This window comes from Pseudophryne corroboree, unplaced genomic scaffold, assembly GCF_028390025.1.
Source record: "Pseudophryne corroboree isolate aPseCor3 unplaced genomic scaffold, aPseCor3.hap2 scaffold_149, whole genome shotgun sequence".
In the NCBI taxonomy this organism is placed as follows: Eukaryota; Metazoa; Chordata; class Amphibia; order Anura; family Myobatrachidae; genus Pseudophryne; species Pseudophryne corroboree.
Window position 1 is genome coordinate 64,340 of NW_026968120.1, and position 16,267 is coordinate 80,606.

Consider the following 16,267-nt stretch of genomic DNA (forward strand, 5'->3'; position numbering starts at 1 on the left):
CCCCAGATGAGAGTTCCCTTGTGCTGCCTCAGTTGAATCTCCTTTACTTGACAGAGATGTGCATGAGCAGCGGCCCTCCCCAGCCCTATTCCAAATCATACTTATTTTGCATAGGAGATACCATGGTCATGAAGATTGTTCTCCCAGGGTGAGGTTCATTCATTGCATTTTGGGTATGCTGACCCCTGTGATTTCCCCAAATGTGGGAAACTTGACTGCATTATTTGTGGTAGTGGGGGACTGTGTTTGTGCTTTCCTCTGGTCAGCTCTGGTAAAAGTCAGATTTCTTTGTCTCAGATTTTCCTCTAGCCTTGTTCTTCTTTCGAGAGTTCCCTTGTGCTGCCTCAGTTGGATCTCCTTCAGTTTACAGGGGGGTACCCGAGCAGCGATCCTCCCCAGCTCTAGCCCAACTCCTACTTACCTGCCAGGTGAGATACTATGATCATGAAGGTGCTTCTCCCAGGGCAAGGCTCACCCATTGCACTCTAGGTGTGCTGCTCCTGCGATTTCCCCAAATGTGGGAAACTTGACTGCATAATTTGTGTTTCCCCTGGTCGGCTCTCGTATAATTCAGATCTCTTTGTCTCAGGTCTCTCTCCAGCCTAGTTTGCTGTCTGTTTCCACTTCTCTTTTCTTGAGCCGCTCCCTTCTATGCCCTTGCGCACTATCCTGACTTCTCCTCCTGTCTGCTTACTTTGTGCCTTCCAACGCACAATGCGAACTACAGGTAGTGCTGCAGGGCCCACACCCTTTTACTTGCCTTACAGAGCAGCTCTGGAGCTGTTACAGTGCCCAGCTGCTGCAAGAAATCAGCTTGAATGCTTCAGGGGCTGGGGCATAGCCAACATGAGCCCCACACCAAAGGAGGGTGGAGGTGTTTAATGCAAACTAGGGGTCAGCCAAGTGCCGCAAAAGGCCACCATGCCCTGCACGCCCCTTTTCTCTTTTCATATGCAGACGAGGGTTGAAGCCAACTTTGACCCACTGCTTGGATGACATCACCATATGCAAATCCATCTGCGGCAGGCCTTCCCCCAGGAATGCTTGCACTAGTTGTTGCATTTGGTTTGTTGTTTGGGGGTGCTTCAGTATTAGGCAGCTTTCTGCCCTCCCATGTTCATCTGAAAATATATGTTCTCCCTGCAGTTGTTGTCCCCAGATGAGAGTTCCCTTGTGCTGCCTCAGTTGAATCTCCTTTACTTGACAGAGATGTGCATGAGCAGCGGCCCTCCCCAGCCCTATTCCAAATCATACTTATTTTGCATAGGAGATACCATGGTCATGAAGATTTTTCTCCCAGGGTGAGGTTCATTCATTGCATTTTGGGTATGCTGACCCCTGTGATTTCCCCAAATGTGGGAAACTCAACTGCATTATTTGTGGTAGTGGGGGACTGTGTTTGTGCTTTCCTCTGGTCAGCTCTAGTAAAAGTCAGATTTCTTTGTCTCACATTTTCCTCTAGCCTTGTTCTTCTTTCGAGAGTTCCCTTGTGCTGCCTTTGTTGGATCTCCTTCACTTTACAGGGGGGTACCCGAGCAGCGACCCTCCCCAGCTCTAGCCCAACTCCTACTTACCTGCCAGGTGAGATACTATGATCATTAAGGTGCTTCTCCCAGGGCAAGGCTCACCCATTGTACTCTGGGTGTGCTGCTCCTGCGATTTCCCCAAATGTGGGAAACTTGACTGCATAATTTGTGTTTCCCCTCGTCGGCTCTCGTATAATTCAGATCTCTTTGTCTCAGGTCTCTCTCCAGCCTAGTTTGCTGTCTGTTTCCACTTCTCTTTTCTTCAGCCGCTCCCTTCTATACCCTTGTGCACTATCCTGACTTCTCCTCCCGTCTGCTTACTTTGTGCCTTCCAATGCACAATGCAAACTACAGGTAGTGCTGCAGGGCCCACACCCTTTTACTTGCCTTACAGAGCAGCTCTGGAGCTGTTACAGTGCCCAGCTGCTGCAAGAAATCAGCTTGAATGCTTCAGGGGCTGGGGCATAGCCAACATCAGCCCCACACCGAAGGAGGGTGGAGGTGTTTAATGCAAACTAGGGGTCAGTCAAGCGCCGCAAAAGGCCACCATGCCCTGCACGCCCCTTTTCTGTTTTCATATGCAGATGAGGGTTGAAGCCAACTTTGACCCACTGCTTGGATGACATCACCATATGCAAATCCATCTGCGGCAGGCCTTCCCCCAGGAATGCTTGCACTAGTTGTTGCATTTGGTTTGTTGTTTGGGGGTGCTTCAGTATTAGGCAGCCTTCTGCTGCACCCTGCTTTGGTGTGGGGCTCATGTTGGCCATGCCCCATCCCCTGAAGCTTTCAAGCAGATTTCTTGCAGCAGCTGGGCACTGTAACAGCTCAAGAGCTGCTCTGTAAGGCAAGTAAAAGGGTGTGGGCCCTGCAGCACTACCTGTAGTTTGCATTGTGCATTGGAAGGCACAAAGTAAGCAGACGGGAGGAGAAGTCAGGATAGTGCACAAGGGTATAGAAGGGAGCGGCTGAAGAAAAGAGAAGTGGAAACAGACAGCAAACTAGGCTGGAGAGAGATCTGAGACAAAGAGATCTGAATTATACGATAGCCGACCAGGGGAAACACAAATTATGCAGTCAAGTTTCCCACATTTGGGGAAATCGCAGGGGCAGCACACCCAGAGTGCAATGGGTGAGCCTTGCCCTGGGAGAAGCACCTTCATGATCATAGTATCTCACCTGGCAGGTAAGTATGAGTTGGGCTAGAGCTGGGGAGGGTCGCTGCTCGGGCACCCCCCTGTTAAGTGAAGGAGATCCAACTGAGGCAGCACAAGGGAACTCTCAAAAGAAGAACAAGGCTAGAGGAAGATCTGAAACAAAGAAATCTGACTTTTACCAGAGCTGACCAGAAGAAAACACAAACACAGTCCCCCACTACCACAAATAAAGCAGTCGAGGTGAGGTTCATTCATTGCATTTTGGGTATGCTGACCCCTGTGATTTCCCCAAATGTGGGAAACTCGACTGCTTTATTTGTGGTAGTGGGGGACTGTGTTTGTGTTTTCTTCTGGTCAGCTCTGGTAAAAGTCAGATTTCTTTGTTTCAGATCTTCCTCTAGCCTTGTTCTTCTTTTGAGAGTTCCCTTGTGCTGCCTCAGTTGGATCTCCTTCACTTAACAGGGGGGTGCCCGAGCAGCGACCCTCCCCAGCTCTAGCCCAACTCCTACTTACCTGCCAGGTGAGATACTATGATCATGAAGGTGCTTCTCCCAGGGCAAGGCTCACCCATTGCACTCTGGGTGTGCAGCCCCTGCGATTTCCCCAAATGTGGGAAACTTGACTGCATAATTTGTGTTTCCCCTGGTCGGCTCTCGTATAATTCAGATCTCTTTGTCTCAGATCTCTCTCCAGCCTAGTTTGCTGTCTGTTTCCACTTCTCTTTTCTTCAGCCGCTCCCTTCTATACCCTTGTGCACTATCCTGACTTCTCCTCCCGTCTGCTTACTTTGTGCCTTCCAATGCACAATGCAAACTACAGGTAGTGCTGCAGGGCCCACACCCTTTTACTTGCCTTACAGAGCAGCTCTGGAGCTGTTACAGTGCCCAGCTGCTGCAAGAAATCTGCTTGAATGCTTCAGGGGATGGGACATGGCCAACATGAGCCCCACACCAAAGGAGGGTGGAGCAGAAGGCTGACTAATACTGAAGCACCCCCAAACAACAAACCAAATGCAACAACTAGTGCAAGCATTCCTGGGGGAAGGCCTGCCGCAGATGGATTTGCATATGGTGATGTCATCCAAGCAGTGGGTCAAAGTTGGCTTCAACCCTCGTCTGCATATGAAAACAGAAAAGGGGCGTGCAGGGCATGGTGGCCTTTTGCGGCGCTTGACCGACCCCTAGTTTGCATTAAACACCTCCACCCTCCTTCGGTGTGGGGCTCATGTTGGCTATGCCCCAGCCCCTGAAGCATTCAAGCTGATTTCTTGCAGCAGCTGGGCACTTTAACAGCTCCAGAGCTGCTCTGTAAGGCAAGTAAAAGGGTGTGGGCCCTGCAGCACTACCTGTAGTTTGCATTGTGCATTGGAAGGCACAAAGTAAGCAGACGGGAGGAGAAGTCAGGATAGTGCACAAGGGTATAGAAGGGAGCGGCTGAAGAAAAGAGAAGTGGAAACAGACAGCAAACTAGGCTGGAGAGAGACCTGAGACAAAGAGATCTGAATTATACGAGAGCCGACCAGGGGAAACACAAATTATGCAGTCAAGTTTCCCACATTTGGGGAAATCGCAGGAGCAGCACACCCAGAGTGCAATGGGTGAGCCTTGCCCTGGGAGAAGCACCTTCATGATCATAGTATCTCACCTGGCAGGTAAGTAGGAGTTGGGCTAGAGCTGGGGAGGGTCGCTGCTCGGGTACCCCCCTGTCAAGTGAAGGAGATCCAACTGAGGCAGCACAAGGGAACTCTCGAAAGAAGAACAAGGCAAGAGGAAAATCTGAGACAAAGAAATCTGACTTTTACCAGAGCTGACCAGAGGAAAGCACAAACACAGTCCCCCACTACCACAAATAATGCAGTTGAGTTTCCCACATTTGGGGAAATCACAGGGGTCAGCATACCCAAAATGCAATGAATGAACCTCACCCTGGGAGAACAATCTTCATGACCATGGTATCTCCTATGCAAAATAAGTATGATTTGGAATAGGGCTGGGGAGGGCCGCTGCTCATGCACATCTCTGTCAAGTAAAGGAGATTCAACTGAGGCAGCACAAGGGAACTCTCATCTGGGGACAACAACTGCAGGGAGAACACATATTTTCAGATGAACATGGGAGGGCAGAAGGCTGCCTAATACTGAAGCACCCCCAAACAACAAACCAAATGCAACAACTAGTGCAAGCATTCCTGGGGGAAGTTCTGCAGAAGACGGATTTGCATACGGTGATGTCATACAAGCAGTGGGTCAAAGTTGGCTTCAACCCTCATCTGCATATGAAAAGAGAAAAGGGGCGTGCAGGGCATGGCGGCCTTTTGCGGTGCTTGGATGACCCCTAGTTCGCATTAAACACCTCCACCCTCCTTTGGTGTGGGGCTCATGTTGGCTATGCCCCAGCCCCTGAAGCATTCAAGCTGATTTCTTGCAGCAGCTTGGCACTGCAACAGCTCCAGAGCTGCTCTGTAAGGCAAGTAAAAGGGTGTGGGCCCTGCAGCACTACCTGTAGTTTGCATTGTGCATTGGAAGGCACAAAGTAAGCAGACGGGAGGAGAAGTCAGGATAGTGCACAAGGGTATAGAAGGGAGCGGCTGAAGAAAAGAGAAGTGGAAACAGACAGCAAACTAGGCTGGAGAGAGACCTGAGACAAAGAGATCTGAATTATACGAGAGCCGACCAGGGGAAACACAAATTATGCAGTCAAGTTTCCCACATTTGGGGAAATCGCAGGAGCAGCACACCCAGAGTACAATGGGTGAGCCTTGCCCTGGGAGAAGCACCTTCATGATCATAGTATCTCACCTGGCAGGTAAGTAGGAGTTGGGCTAGAGCTGGGGAGGGTCGCTGCTCGGGTACCCCCCTGTAAAGTGAAGGAGATCCAACTGAGGCAGCACAAGGGAACTCTCGAAAGAAGAACAAGGCTAAAGGAAAATCTGAGACAAAGAAATCTGACTTTTACCAGAGCTGACCAGAGGAAAGCACAAACACAGTCTCCCACTACCACAAATAATGCAGTCAAGTTTCCCACATTTGGGGAAATCACAGGGGTCAGCATACCCAAAATGCAATGAATGAACCTCACCCTGGGAGAAAAATCTTCATGACCATGGTATCTCCTATGCAAAATAAGTATGATTTGGAATAGGGCTGGGGAGGGCCGCTGCTCATGCACATCTCTGTCAAGTAAAGGAGATTCAACTGAGGCAGCACAAGGGAACTCTCATCTTGGGACAACAACTGCAGGGAGAACATATATTTTCAGATGAACATGGGAGGGCAGAAGGCTGCCTAATACTGAAGCACCCCCAAACAACAAACCAAATGCAACAACTAGTGCAAGCATTCCTGGGGGAAGGCCTGCCGCAGATGGATTTGCATATGGTGATGTCATCCAAGCAGTGGGTCAAAGTTGGCTTCAACCCTCGTCTGCATATGAAAAGAGAAAAGGGGCGTGCAGGGCATGGTGGCCTTTTGCGGCGCTTGGCTGACCCCTAGTTTGCATTAAACACCTCCACCCTCCTTTGGTGTGGGGCTCATGTTGGCTATGCCCCAGCCCCTGAAGCATTCAAGCTGATTTCTTGCAGCAGCTGGGCACTGTAACAGCTCCAGAGCTGCTCTGTAAGGCAAGTAAAAGGGTCTGGGCCCTGCAGCACTACCTGTAGATCGCATTGTGCGTTGGAAGGCACAAAGTAAGCAGACAGGAGGAGAAGTCAGGATAGTGCGCAAGGGCATAGAAGGGAGCGGCTCAAGAAAAGAGAAGTGGAAACAGACAGCAAACTAGGCTGGAGAGAGACCTGAGACAAAGAGATCTGAATTATACGAGAGCCGACCAGGGGAAACACAAATTATGCAGTCAAGTTTCCCACATTTGGGGAAATCGCAGGGGCAGCACACCCAGAGTGCAATGGGTGAGCCTTGCCCTGGGAGAAGCACCTTCATGATCATAGTATCTCACCTGGCAGGTAAGTAGGAGTTGGGCTAGAGCTGGGGAGGGTCGCTGTTCGGGCACCCCCCTGTCAAGTGAAAGAGATCCAACTGAGGCAGCACAAGGGAACTCTCGAAAGAAGAACAAGGCTAGAGGAAGATCTGAGACAAAGAAATCTGACTTTTTCCAGAGCTGACCAGAGGAAAGCACAAACACAGTCCCCCACTACCACAAATAATGCAGTCGAGTTTCCCACATTTGGGGAAATCACAGGGGTCAGCATACCCAGAATGCAATGAATGAACCTCACCTTGGGAGAACAATCTTCATGACCATGGTATCGCCTATGCAAAATAAGTATGATTTGGGATAGGGCTGGGGAGGGCCGCTGCTCAGGCACATCTCTGTCAAGTAAAGGAGATTCAACTGAGGCAGCACAAGGGAACTCTCATCTGGGGACAACAACTGCAGGGAGAACACATATTTTCAGATGAACATGTGAGGGCAGAAGGCTGCCTAATACTGAAGCACCCCCAAACAACAAACCAAATGCAACAACTAGTGCAAGCATTCCTGGGGGAAGGCCTGCAGCAGATGGATTTGCATATGGTGATGTCATCCAAGCAGTGGGTCAAAGTTGGCTTCAACCCTCGTCTGCATATGAAAAGAGAAAAGGGGCGTGCAGGGCATGGCGGCCTTTTGCAGCGCTTGGATGACCCCTAGTTCGCATTACACACCTCCACCCTCCTTCGGTGTGGGGCTCATGTTGGCTATGCCCCAGCCCCTGAAGCATTCAAGCTGATTTCTTGCAGCAGCTGGGCACTGTAACTGCTCCAGAGCTACTCTGTAAGGCAAGTAAAAGGGTGTGGGCCCTGCAGCACTACCTGTAGTTCGCATTGTGCGTTGGAAGGCACGAAGTAAGCAGACGGGAGAAGTCAGGATAGTGCGCAAGGGCATAGAAGGGAGCGGCTCAAGAAAAGAGAAGTGGAAACAGACAGCAAACTAGGCTGGAGAGAGACCTGAGACAAAGAGATCTGAATTATACGAGAGCCGACGAGGGGAAACACAAATTATGCAGTCACGTTTCCCACATTTGGGGAAATCGCAGGAGCAGCACACCCAGAGTGCAATGGTTGAGCCTTGCCCTGGGAGAAGCACCTTCATGATCATAGTATCTCACCTGGCAGGTAAGTAGGAGTTGGGCAAGAGCTGGGGAGGGTCGCTGCTCGGGTTCCCCCCTGTGAAGTGAAAGAGATCCAACTGAGGCAGCACAAGGGAACTCTCGAAAGAAGAACAAGGCTAGAGGAAGATCTGAGACAAAGAAATCTGACTTTTTCCAGAGCTGGCCAGAGGAAAGCACAAACACAGTCTCCCACTACCACAAATAATGCAGTCAAGTTTCCCACATTTGGGGAAATCACAGGGGTCAGCATACCCAAAATGCAATGAATGAACCTCACCCTGGGAGAAAAATCTTCATGACCATGGTATCTCCTATGCAAAATAAGTATGATTTGGAATAGGGCTGGGGAGGGCCGCTGCTCATGCACATCTCTGTCAAGTAAAGGAGATTCAACTGAGGCAGCACAAGGGAACTCTCATCTTGGGACAACAACTGCAGGGAGAACATATATTTTCAGATGAACATGGGAGGGCAGAGGACTGCCTAATACTGAAGCACCCCCAAACAACAAACCAAATGCAACAACTAGTGCAAGCATTCCTGGGGGAAGGCCTGCCGCAGATGGATTTGCATATGGTGATGTCATCCAAGCAGTGGGTCAAAGTTGGCTTCAACCCTCGTCTGCATATGAAAAGAGAAAAGGGGCGTGCAGGGCATGGTGGCCTTTTGCGGCGCTTGGCTGACCCCTAGTTTGCATTAAACACCTCCACCCTCCTTTGGTGTGGGGCTCATGTTGGCTATGCCCCAGCCCCTGAAGCATTCAAGCTGATTTCTTGCAGCAGCTGGGCACTGTAACAGCTCCAGAGCTGCTCTGTAAGGCAAGTAAAAGGGTGTGGGCCCTGCAGCACTACCTGTAGTTTGCATTGTGCATTGGAAGGCACAAAGTAAGCAGACGGGAGGAGAAGTCAGGATAGTGCACAAGGGTATAGAAGGGAGCGGCTGAAGAAAAGAGAAGTGGAAACAGACAGCAAACTAGGCTGGAGAGAGACCTGAGACAAAGAGATCTGAATTATACGAGAGCCGACCAAGGGAAACACAAATTATGCAGTCAAGTTTCCCACATTTGGGGAAATCGCAGGGGCAGCACACCCAGAGTGCAATGGGTGAGCCTTGCCCTGGGAGAAGCACCTTCATGATCATAGTATCTCACCTGGCAGGTAAGTAGGAGTTGGGCTAGAGCTGGGGAGGGTCGCTGTTCGGGCACCCCCCTGTCAAGTGAAAGAGATCCAACTGAGGCAGCACAAGGGAACTCTCGAAAGAAGAACAAGGCTAGAGGAAGATCTGAGACAAAGAAATCTGACTTTTTCCAGAGCTGGCCAGAGGAAAGCACAAACACAGTCCCCCACTACCACAAATAATGCAGTCGAGTTTCCCACATTTGGGGAAATCACAGGGGTCAGCATACCCAGAATGCAATGAATGAACCTCACCCTGGGAGAACAATCTTCATGACCATGGTATCGCCTATGCAAAATAAGTATGATTTGGGATAGGGCTGGGGAGGGCCGCTGCTCAGGCACATCTCTGTCAAGTAAAGGAGTTTCAACTGAGGCAGCACAAGGGAACTCTCATCTGGGGACAACAACTGCAGGGAGAACACATATTTTCAGATGAACATGTGAGGGCAGAAGGCTGCCTAATACTGAAGCACCCCCAAACAACAAACCAAATGCAACAACTAGTGCAAGCATTCCTGGGGGAAGGCCTGCAGCAGATGGATTTGCATATGGTGATGTCATCCAAGCAGTGGGTCAAAGTTGGCTTCAACCCTCGTCTGCATATGAAAAGAGAAAAGGGGCGTGCAGGGCATGGCGGCCTTTTGCAGCGCTTGGATGACCCCTAGTTTGCATTACACACCTCCTCCCTCCTTCGGTGTGGGGCTCATGTTGGCTATGCCCCAGCCCCTGAAGCATTAAAGCTGATTTCTTGCAGCAGCTGGGCACTGTAACTGCTCCAGAGCTACTCTGTAAGGCAAGTAAAAGGGTGTGGGCCCTGCAGCACTACCTGTAGTTCGCATTGTGCGTTGGAAGGCACGAAGTAAGCAGACGGGAGAAGTCAGGATAGTGCGCAAGGGCATAGAAGGGAGCGGCTCAAGAAAAGAGAAGTGGAAACAGACAGCAAACTAGGCTGGAGAGAGACCTGAGACAAAGAGATCTGAATTATACGAGAGCCGACGAGGGGAAACACAAATTATGCAGTCAAGTTTCCCACATTTGGGGAAATCGCAGGAGCAGCACACCCAGAGTGCAATGGTTGAGCCTTGCCCTGGGAGAAGCACCTTCATGATCATAGTATCTCACCTGGCAGGTAAGTAGGAGTTGGGCTAGAGCTGGGGAGGGTCGCTGCTCGGGTTCCCCCCTGTGAAGTGAAGGAGATCCAACTGAAGCAGCACCAGGGAACTCTCGAAAGAAGAACAAGGCTAGAGGAAGATCTGAGACAAAGAAATCTGACTTTTACCAGAGCTGACCAGAGGAAAGCACAAACACAGTCCCCCACTACCACAAATAATGCAGTCGAGTTTCCCACATTTGGGAAAATCACAGGGGTCAGCATACCCAGAATGCAATGAATGAACCTAACCCTGGGAGAACAATCTTCATGACCATGGTATCTCCTATGCAAAATAAGTATGATTTGGGATAGGGCTGGTGAGGGCCGCTGCTCAGGCACATCTCTGTCAAGTAAAGGAGATTCAACTGAGGCAGCACAAGGGAACTCTCATCTGGGGACAACAACTGCAGGGAGACCACATCTTTTCAGATGAACATGGGAGGGCGGAAGGCTGCCTAATACTGAAGCACCATCAAATATCAAACCATGGCCCTCATTCCGAGTTGATAACTCGCAAGGCGATTTTAGCAGAGTTACACACGCTAAGCCGCCGCCTACTGGGAGTGAATCTTAGCTTCTTAAAATTGCGACCGATGTATTCGCAATATTGCGATTACAAACTACTTAGCAGTTTCAGAGTAGCTTCAGACTTACTCTGCATCTGCGATCAGTTCAGTGCTTGTCGTTCCTGGTTTGACGTCACAAACACTCCCAGAGTTCGCCCAGACACTCCCCCGTTTCTCCGGCCACTCCTGCGTTTTTTCCGGAAACTGTAGCGTTTTTTCCCACACGCCCATAAAACGGCCTGTTTCCGCCCAGTAACACCCATTTCCTGTCAATCACATTACGATCGCCGGAGCGAAGAAAAATCCGTGAGTAAAAATACTTTCTTCATTGTAAAATTACTTGGCGCAGTCGCAGTGCGAATATTGCGCATGCGTACTAAGCAGAATTTCACTGCGATGCGATGAAATTTACAGAGCGAACAACTCGGAATGAGGGCCCATATGCAACAACTAGTACAAGCACTCCTGGGGGAAGGTCTGCAGCAGACGGATTTGCATACGGTGATGTAAATCCAAGCAGTGGGCCAAAGTTGACTGGAACCCTCATCTGCATATGAAAAGAGAAAAGGGGCATGCAGGGCATGGCGGCCTTTTGCAGTGCTTGGATGACCCCTAGTTCGCATTAAACACCCCCACCCTCCTTTGGTGTGGGGCTCATGTTGGCCATGCCCCATCCCCTGATGCATTCAAGCTGATTTCTTGCAGCAGCTGGGCACTGTAACAGCTCCAGAGCTGTTCTGTAAGGCAAGTAAAAGTGTGTGGGCCCTGCAGCACCACCTGTTGTTCGCATTGTGCGTTGGAAGGCACAAATTAAGCAGACGGGAGGAGAAGTCAGGATAGTGCGCAAGGGCATTCTTTTCTCTTAGTCCGGGGGCAAGGCTTCAAAATGGGGTCTGCAACGGAGGAGACACAGGGGGCGTGGTCACAGCAGCTTTTCTCTACAGTCTGCACCAGCAGGAGCCTACACCATTTTTTATGATCACGCTGAACTGCAGTGCGACTGCAATTACAGCATGGTCAAGAAGGGAGGCGTCATGCTGGGTGGCCATGCCCTGTCACTGTGCAGGAGCCAGCACCGCTCACACACTAGTCCCCGGGTGCAGCCCCCAACCCCCGGGACACCCGGAGCAACAAAATGTAGATTCAGGCCACCAGGCCACGCCCCTACCTATGAAACCATGCCTCCTTTTTACCATTGCGCTGTTTATCTGCGCGCACTGCATTACAATCTCCCTCGCCACCTCTCTGGGTGTCACCAGTGATAGTGACACCTCTGCCATGCTTGTAGCAGCTGGTCCTAAGATCTACGCCTCAAGCCCTGAGTGTTTGCCCTTGTGACTTGTTGATCATCATAGCGAAGCAGATGCTTACAGAAAACTGCAGGGGCTTAGATTGAAAATAAAAACAATTGATGGGTATAAGGTAGAGAGGAGTGGGTTCGGTTCTCCGAGAACCGAATTCCCCACGAACTCCACGTGGTTTACATTGGTCCGAGGCAGGCTCGGTTGTTCCTGCCTGACTCGGAAAACCTGAACAAGGGAAAATGTCATCATCCCGCTGTCAGATTCTCGTGAGATTCGGATTCCATATAAAGAGCTGCGCGTTGCTGCCATTTTTACTCGTGCATTGAAGAGAGAGCGGAGAGGACGTGGCTATGTTCTCTCAGTGGAAATCTCAATATCAGTGCTCAGTATCAGTGGTTACTTATTGCTGCTCAGTAATACTAGTAGTGTGTCTCTCCTGCTCAGTGTCAGTTCTCAGTAGTATCCTCATCAGTGCTCAGTATCACTGCTCATTGTCTTGTGCTGCATTGTGGTGCTCAGCATACTACAGTACATTACTAATAGTCCAGTGCTGCATCTTGCTGCTCAGTGTCAGTTCTAGTATCCTCATCAGTGCTCACTATCACTGCTCATTGCATTGTGGTGTTCTGTATACTACAGTAACATAGTAATATAGTATATATAGAGGAGCGGGTTCGGTTCTCCGAGAACCGAATTCCCGACGAACTCCACGTGGTTTACACTGGTCCGAGGCAGGCTCGGTTGTTCCTGCCTGACTCGGAAAACCTGAACAAGGGAAAATGTCATCATCCCGCTGTCGGATTCTCGCGAGATTCGGATTCCATATAAAGAGCTGCGCGTTGCCGCCATTTTTACTCGTGCATTGAAGAGAGAGCGGAGAGGATGTGGCTATGTTCTCTCAGTGGAAATCTCAATATCAGTGCTCAGTATCAGTGGTTACTTATTGCTGCTCAGTAATACTAGTAGTGTGTCTCTCCTGCTCAGTGTCAGTTCTCAGTAGTATCCTCATCAGTGCTCAGTATCACTGCTCATTGTCTTGTGCTGCATTGTGGTGCTCAGCATACTACAGTACATTACTAATAGTCCAGTGCTGCATCTTGCTGCTCAGTGTCAGTTCTAGTATCCTCATCAGTGCTCACTATCACTGCTCATTACATTGTGGTGTTCTGTATACTACAGTAACATAGTAATATAGTAACATATGGTAACATAGTTTTTGAGGTTGAATAGAGGCAAATTGCCCATCGTGTTCAACCTGTTTTAAGTTGTGATGATTCTACATACTTGCTGAATAATGTTTTATGACTAGTTAGCTACTATAACTCATGTTACCCCCGGATTAACCATGTTGATATTTTAAGTATTATAACCTTGGATAGCTTTTTCATTCAGAAATGTATCCATTCCTTTTTTAAATCCAATTACAGAGTCCGCCATTACCACCTTCCCTGGCAGGGAATTCCACATCCTGATTGCCCTAACAGTGAAGATCATAGTATCTCACCTGGCAGGTAAGTAGGAGTTGGGCTAGAGCTGTGGAGGATTGCTGCTCGGGCACCCCCTGTCAAGTGAAGGAGATCCAACTGAGGCAGCACAAGGGAACTCTCGAAAGAAGAACAAGGCTAGAGGAAGATCTGAGACAAAGAAATCTGACTTTTACCAGAGCTGACCAGAGGAAAGCACAAACACAGTCCCCCACTACCACAAATAATGCAGTCGAGTTTCCCACATTTGGGGAAATCACAGGGGTCAGCATACCCAGAATGCAATGAATGAACCTCACCTTGGGAGAACAATCTTCATGACCATGGTATCGCCTATGCAAAATAAGTATGATTTGGGATAGGGCTGGGGAGGGCCGCTGCTCAGGCACATCTCTGTCAAGTAAAGGAGTTTCAACTGAGGCAGCACAAGGGAACTCTCATCTGGGGACAACAACTGCAGGGAGAACACATATTTTCAGATGAACATGGGAGGGCAGAAGGCTGCCTAATACTGAAGCACCCCCAAACAACAAACCAAATGCAACTACTAGTGCAAGCATTCCTGGGGGAAGGCCTGCAGCAGACGGATTTGCATATGGTGATGTCATCCAAGCAGTGGGTCAAAGTTGGCTTCAACCCTCGTCTGCATATGAAAATAAAAAAGGGGTGTGCAGGGCATGGCTGCCTTTTGCGGCGCTTGGATGACCCCTAGTTCGCATTAAACACCTCCACCCTCCTTCGGTGTGGGGCTCATGTTGGCTATGCCCCAGCCCCTGAAGCATTCAAGCTGATTTCTTGCAGCAGCTGGGCACTGTAACAGCTCCAGAGCTGCTCTGTAAAGCAAGTAAAAGGGTGTGGGCCCTGCAGCACTACCTGTAGTTTGCATTGTGCGTTGGAAGGCACAAAGTAAGCAGACGGGGAAGTCAGGATAGTGCACAAGGGCATAGAAGGGAGCGGCTGAAGAAAAGAGAAGTGGAAACAGACAGCAAACTAGGCTGGAGAGAGACCTGAGACAAAGAGATCTGAATTATACGAGAGCCGACCAGGGGAAACACAAATTATGCAGTCAAGTTTCCCACATTTGGGGAAATCGCAGGGGCAGCACACCCAGAGTGCAATGGGTGAGCCTTGCCCTGGGAGAAGCACCTTCATGATCATAGTATCTCACCTGGCAGGTAAGTAGGAGTTGGGCTAGAGCTGGGGAGGGTCTCTGCTCGGGCACCCCCCTGTCAAGTGAAGGAGATCCAACTGAGGCAGCACAAGGGAACTCTCAAAAGAAGAACAAGGCTCTGAAACAAAGAAATCTGACTTTTACCAGAGCTGACCAGAGGAAAACACAAACACAGTCCCCCACTACCACAAATAAAGCAGTCGAGTTTCCCACATTTGGGGAAATCACAGGGGTCAGCATACCCAGAATGCAATGAATGAACCTCACCCTGGGAGAATAATCTTCATGACCATGGTATCTCCTATGCAAAATAAGTATGATTTGGGATAGAGCTGGGGAGGGCCGCTGCTCAGGCACATCTCTGTCAAGTTAAGGAGATTCAACTGAGGCAGCACAAGGGAACTCTCATCTAGGGACAACAACTGCAGGGAGAACACATATTTTCAGATGAACATGGGAGGGCAGAAGGCTGCCTAATACTGAAGCACCCCCAAACAACAAACCAAATGCAACAACTAGTGCAAGCATTCCTGGGGGAAGGCCTGCCGCAGATGGATTTGCATATGGTGATGTCATCCAAGCAGTGGGTCAAAGTTGGCTTCAACCCTCGTCTGCATATGAAAACAGAAAAGGGGCGTGCAGGGCTTGGTGGCCTTTTGCTGCGCTTGTCTGACCCCTAGTTTGCATTAAACACCTCCACCCTCCTTCGGTGTGGGGCTCATGTTGGCTATGCCCCAGCCCCTGAAGCATTCAAGCTGATTTCTTGCAGCAGCTTGGCACTGCAACAGCTCCAGAGCTGCTCTGTAAGGCAAGTAAAAGGGTGTGGGCCCTGCAGCACTACCTGTAGTTTGCATTGTGCATTGGAAGGCACAAAGTAAGCAGACGGGAGGAGAAGTCAGGATAGTGCACAAGGGTATAGAAGGGAGCGGCTGAAGAAAAGAGAAGTGGAAACAGACAGCAAACTAGGCTGGAGAGAGACCTGAGACAAAGAGATCTGAATTATACGAGAGCCGACCAGGGGAAACACAAATTATGCAGTCAAGTTTCCCACATTTGGGGAAATCGCAGGGGCAGCACACCCAGAGTGCAATGGGTGAGCCTTGCCCTGGGAGAAGCACCTTCATAATCATAGTATCTCACCTGGCAGGTAAGTAGGAGTTGGGCTAGAGCTGGGGAGGGTCGCTGCTCGGGCACCCCCCTGTAAAGTGAAGGAGATCCAACTGAGGCAGCACAAGGGAACTCTCGAAAGAAGAACAAGGCTAAAGGAAAATCTGAGACAAAGAAATCTGACTTTTACCAGAGCTGACCAGAGGAAAGCACAAACACAGTCTCCCACTACCACAAATAATGCAGTCAAGTTTCCCACATTTGGGGAAATCACAGGGGTCAGCATACCCAAAATGCAATGAATGAACCTCACCCTGGGAGAAAAATCTTCATGACCATGGTATCTCCTATGCAAAATAAGTATGATTTGGAATAGGGCTGGGGAGGGCCGCTGCTCATGCACATCTCTGTCAAGTAAAGGAGATTCAACTGAGGCAGCACAAGGGAACTCTCATCTTGGGACAACAACTGCAGGGAGAACATATATTTTCAGATGAACATGGGATGGCAGAAGGCTG

General features: G+C 49.8%; 20 non-coding genes and 3 pseudogenes across 20 annotated transcripts; 5 read left to right on the forward strand and 18 right to left on the reverse strand.

The window, feature by feature from the left end:
- The first annotated feature begins 97 nt into the window (after positions 1-97).
- On the forward strand, positions 98-261 carry LOC134998825 (U1 spliceosomal RNA). The gene has a single exon (XR_010200993.1). It is a non-coding gene; the product is annotated as a U1 spliceosomal RNA (small nuclear RNA).
- A 152-nt stretch (positions 262-413) lies between these two features.
- Positions 414-576, forward strand: LOC134998506 (U1 spliceosomal RNA). Its single transcript, XR_010200738.1, has one exon. It is a non-coding gene; the product is annotated as a U1 spliceosomal RNA (small nuclear RNA).
- A 674-nt stretch (positions 577-1,250) lies between these two features.
- Positions 1,251-1,414, forward strand: LOC134998635 (U1 spliceosomal RNA). The gene has a single exon (XR_010200806.1). It is a non-coding gene; the product is annotated as a U1 spliceosomal RNA (small nuclear RNA).
- A 152-nt stretch (positions 1,415-1,566) lies between these two features.
- Positions 1,567-1,702, forward strand: LOC134998471 (U1 spliceosomal RNA; annotated as a pseudogene).
- Positions 1,703-2,557: 855 nt separating this feature from the next.
- Positions 2,558-2,720, reverse strand: LOC134999075 (U1 spliceosomal RNA). Its single transcript, XR_010201238.1, has one exon. It is a non-coding gene; the product is annotated as a U1 spliceosomal RNA (small nuclear RNA).
- A 468-nt stretch (positions 2,721-3,188) lies between these two features.
- LOC134998306 (U1 spliceosomal RNA) lies at positions 3,189-3,351 on the forward strand. The gene has a single exon (XR_010200589.1). It is a non-coding gene; the product is annotated as a U1 spliceosomal RNA (small nuclear RNA).
- Positions 3,352-4,179: 828 nt separating this feature from the next.
- On the reverse strand, positions 4,180-4,342 carry LOC134999180 (U1 spliceosomal RNA). The gene has a single exon (XR_010201341.1). It is a non-coding gene; the product is annotated as a U1 spliceosomal RNA (small nuclear RNA).
- Positions 4,343-4,494: 152 nt separating this feature from the next.
- On the reverse strand, positions 4,495-4,658 carry LOC134998798 (U1 spliceosomal RNA). Its single transcript, XR_010200966.1, has one exon. It is a non-coding gene; the product is annotated as a U1 spliceosomal RNA (small nuclear RNA).
- A 674-nt stretch (positions 4,659-5,332) lies between these two features.
- Positions 5,333-5,495, reverse strand: LOC134998311 (U1 spliceosomal RNA). Its single transcript, XR_010200595.1, has one exon. It is a non-coding gene; the product is annotated as a U1 spliceosomal RNA (small nuclear RNA).
- A 152-nt stretch (positions 5,496-5,647) lies between these two features.
- On the reverse strand, positions 5,648-5,811 carry LOC134999012 (U1 spliceosomal RNA). Its single transcript, XR_010201173.1, has one exon. It is a non-coding gene; the product is annotated as a U1 spliceosomal RNA (small nuclear RNA).
- Positions 5,812-6,485: 674 nt separating this feature from the next.
- LOC134999096 (U1 spliceosomal RNA) lies at positions 6,486-6,648 on the reverse strand. Its single transcript, XR_010201259.1, has one exon. It is a non-coding gene; the product is annotated as a U1 spliceosomal RNA (small nuclear RNA).
- Positions 6,649-6,800: 152 nt separating this feature from the next.
- On the reverse strand, positions 6,801-6,964 carry LOC134998989 (U1 spliceosomal RNA). Its single transcript, XR_010201150.1, has one exon. It is a non-coding gene; the product is annotated as a U1 spliceosomal RNA (small nuclear RNA).
- A 698-nt stretch (positions 6,965-7,662) lies between these two features.
- On the reverse strand, positions 7,663-7,798 carry LOC134998545 (U1 spliceosomal RNA; annotated as a pseudogene).
- Positions 7,799-7,950: 152 nt separating this feature from the next.
- LOC134999013 (U1 spliceosomal RNA) lies at positions 7,951-8,114 on the reverse strand. Its single transcript, XR_010201174.1, has one exon. It is a non-coding gene; the product is annotated as a U1 spliceosomal RNA (small nuclear RNA).
- Positions 8,115-8,788: 674 nt separating this feature from the next.
- Positions 8,789-8,951, reverse strand: LOC134999207 (U1 spliceosomal RNA). The gene has a single exon (XR_010201366.1). It is a non-coding gene; the product is annotated as a U1 spliceosomal RNA (small nuclear RNA).
- A 152-nt stretch (positions 8,952-9,103) lies between these two features.
- Positions 9,104-9,267, reverse strand: LOC134998876 (U1 spliceosomal RNA). The gene has a single exon (XR_010201040.1). It is a non-coding gene; the product is annotated as a U1 spliceosomal RNA (small nuclear RNA).
- A 698-nt stretch (positions 9,268-9,965) lies between these two features.
- Positions 9,966-10,101, reverse strand: LOC134998435 (U1 spliceosomal RNA; annotated as a pseudogene).
- A 152-nt stretch (positions 10,102-10,253) lies between these two features.
- On the reverse strand, positions 10,254-10,417 carry LOC134998861 (U1 spliceosomal RNA). Its single transcript, XR_010201026.1, has one exon. It is a non-coding gene; the product is annotated as a U1 spliceosomal RNA (small nuclear RNA).
- Positions 10,418-13,657: 3,240 nt separating this feature from the next.
- On the reverse strand, positions 13,658-13,821 carry LOC134998990 (U1 spliceosomal RNA). Its single transcript, XR_010201151.1, has one exon. It is a non-coding gene; the product is annotated as a U1 spliceosomal RNA (small nuclear RNA).
- Positions 13,822-14,491: 670 nt separating this feature from the next.
- Positions 14,492-14,654, reverse strand: LOC134999097 (U1 spliceosomal RNA). Its single transcript, XR_010201260.1, has one exon. It is a non-coding gene; the product is annotated as a U1 spliceosomal RNA (small nuclear RNA).
- Positions 14,655-14,796: 142 nt separating this feature from the next.
- LOC134998971 (U1 spliceosomal RNA) lies at positions 14,797-14,960 on the reverse strand. Its single transcript, XR_010201132.1, has one exon. It is a non-coding gene; the product is annotated as a U1 spliceosomal RNA (small nuclear RNA).
- A 674-nt stretch (positions 14,961-15,634) lies between these two features.
- On the reverse strand, positions 15,635-15,797 carry LOC134998352 (U1 spliceosomal RNA). Its single transcript, XR_010200634.1, has one exon. It is a non-coding gene; the product is annotated as a U1 spliceosomal RNA (small nuclear RNA).
- A 152-nt stretch (positions 15,798-15,949) lies between these two features.
- On the reverse strand, positions 15,950-16,113 carry LOC134999014 (U1 spliceosomal RNA). Its single transcript, XR_010201175.1, has one exon. It is a non-coding gene; the product is annotated as a U1 spliceosomal RNA (small nuclear RNA).
- Positions 16,114-16,267: the final 154 nt, after the last annotated feature.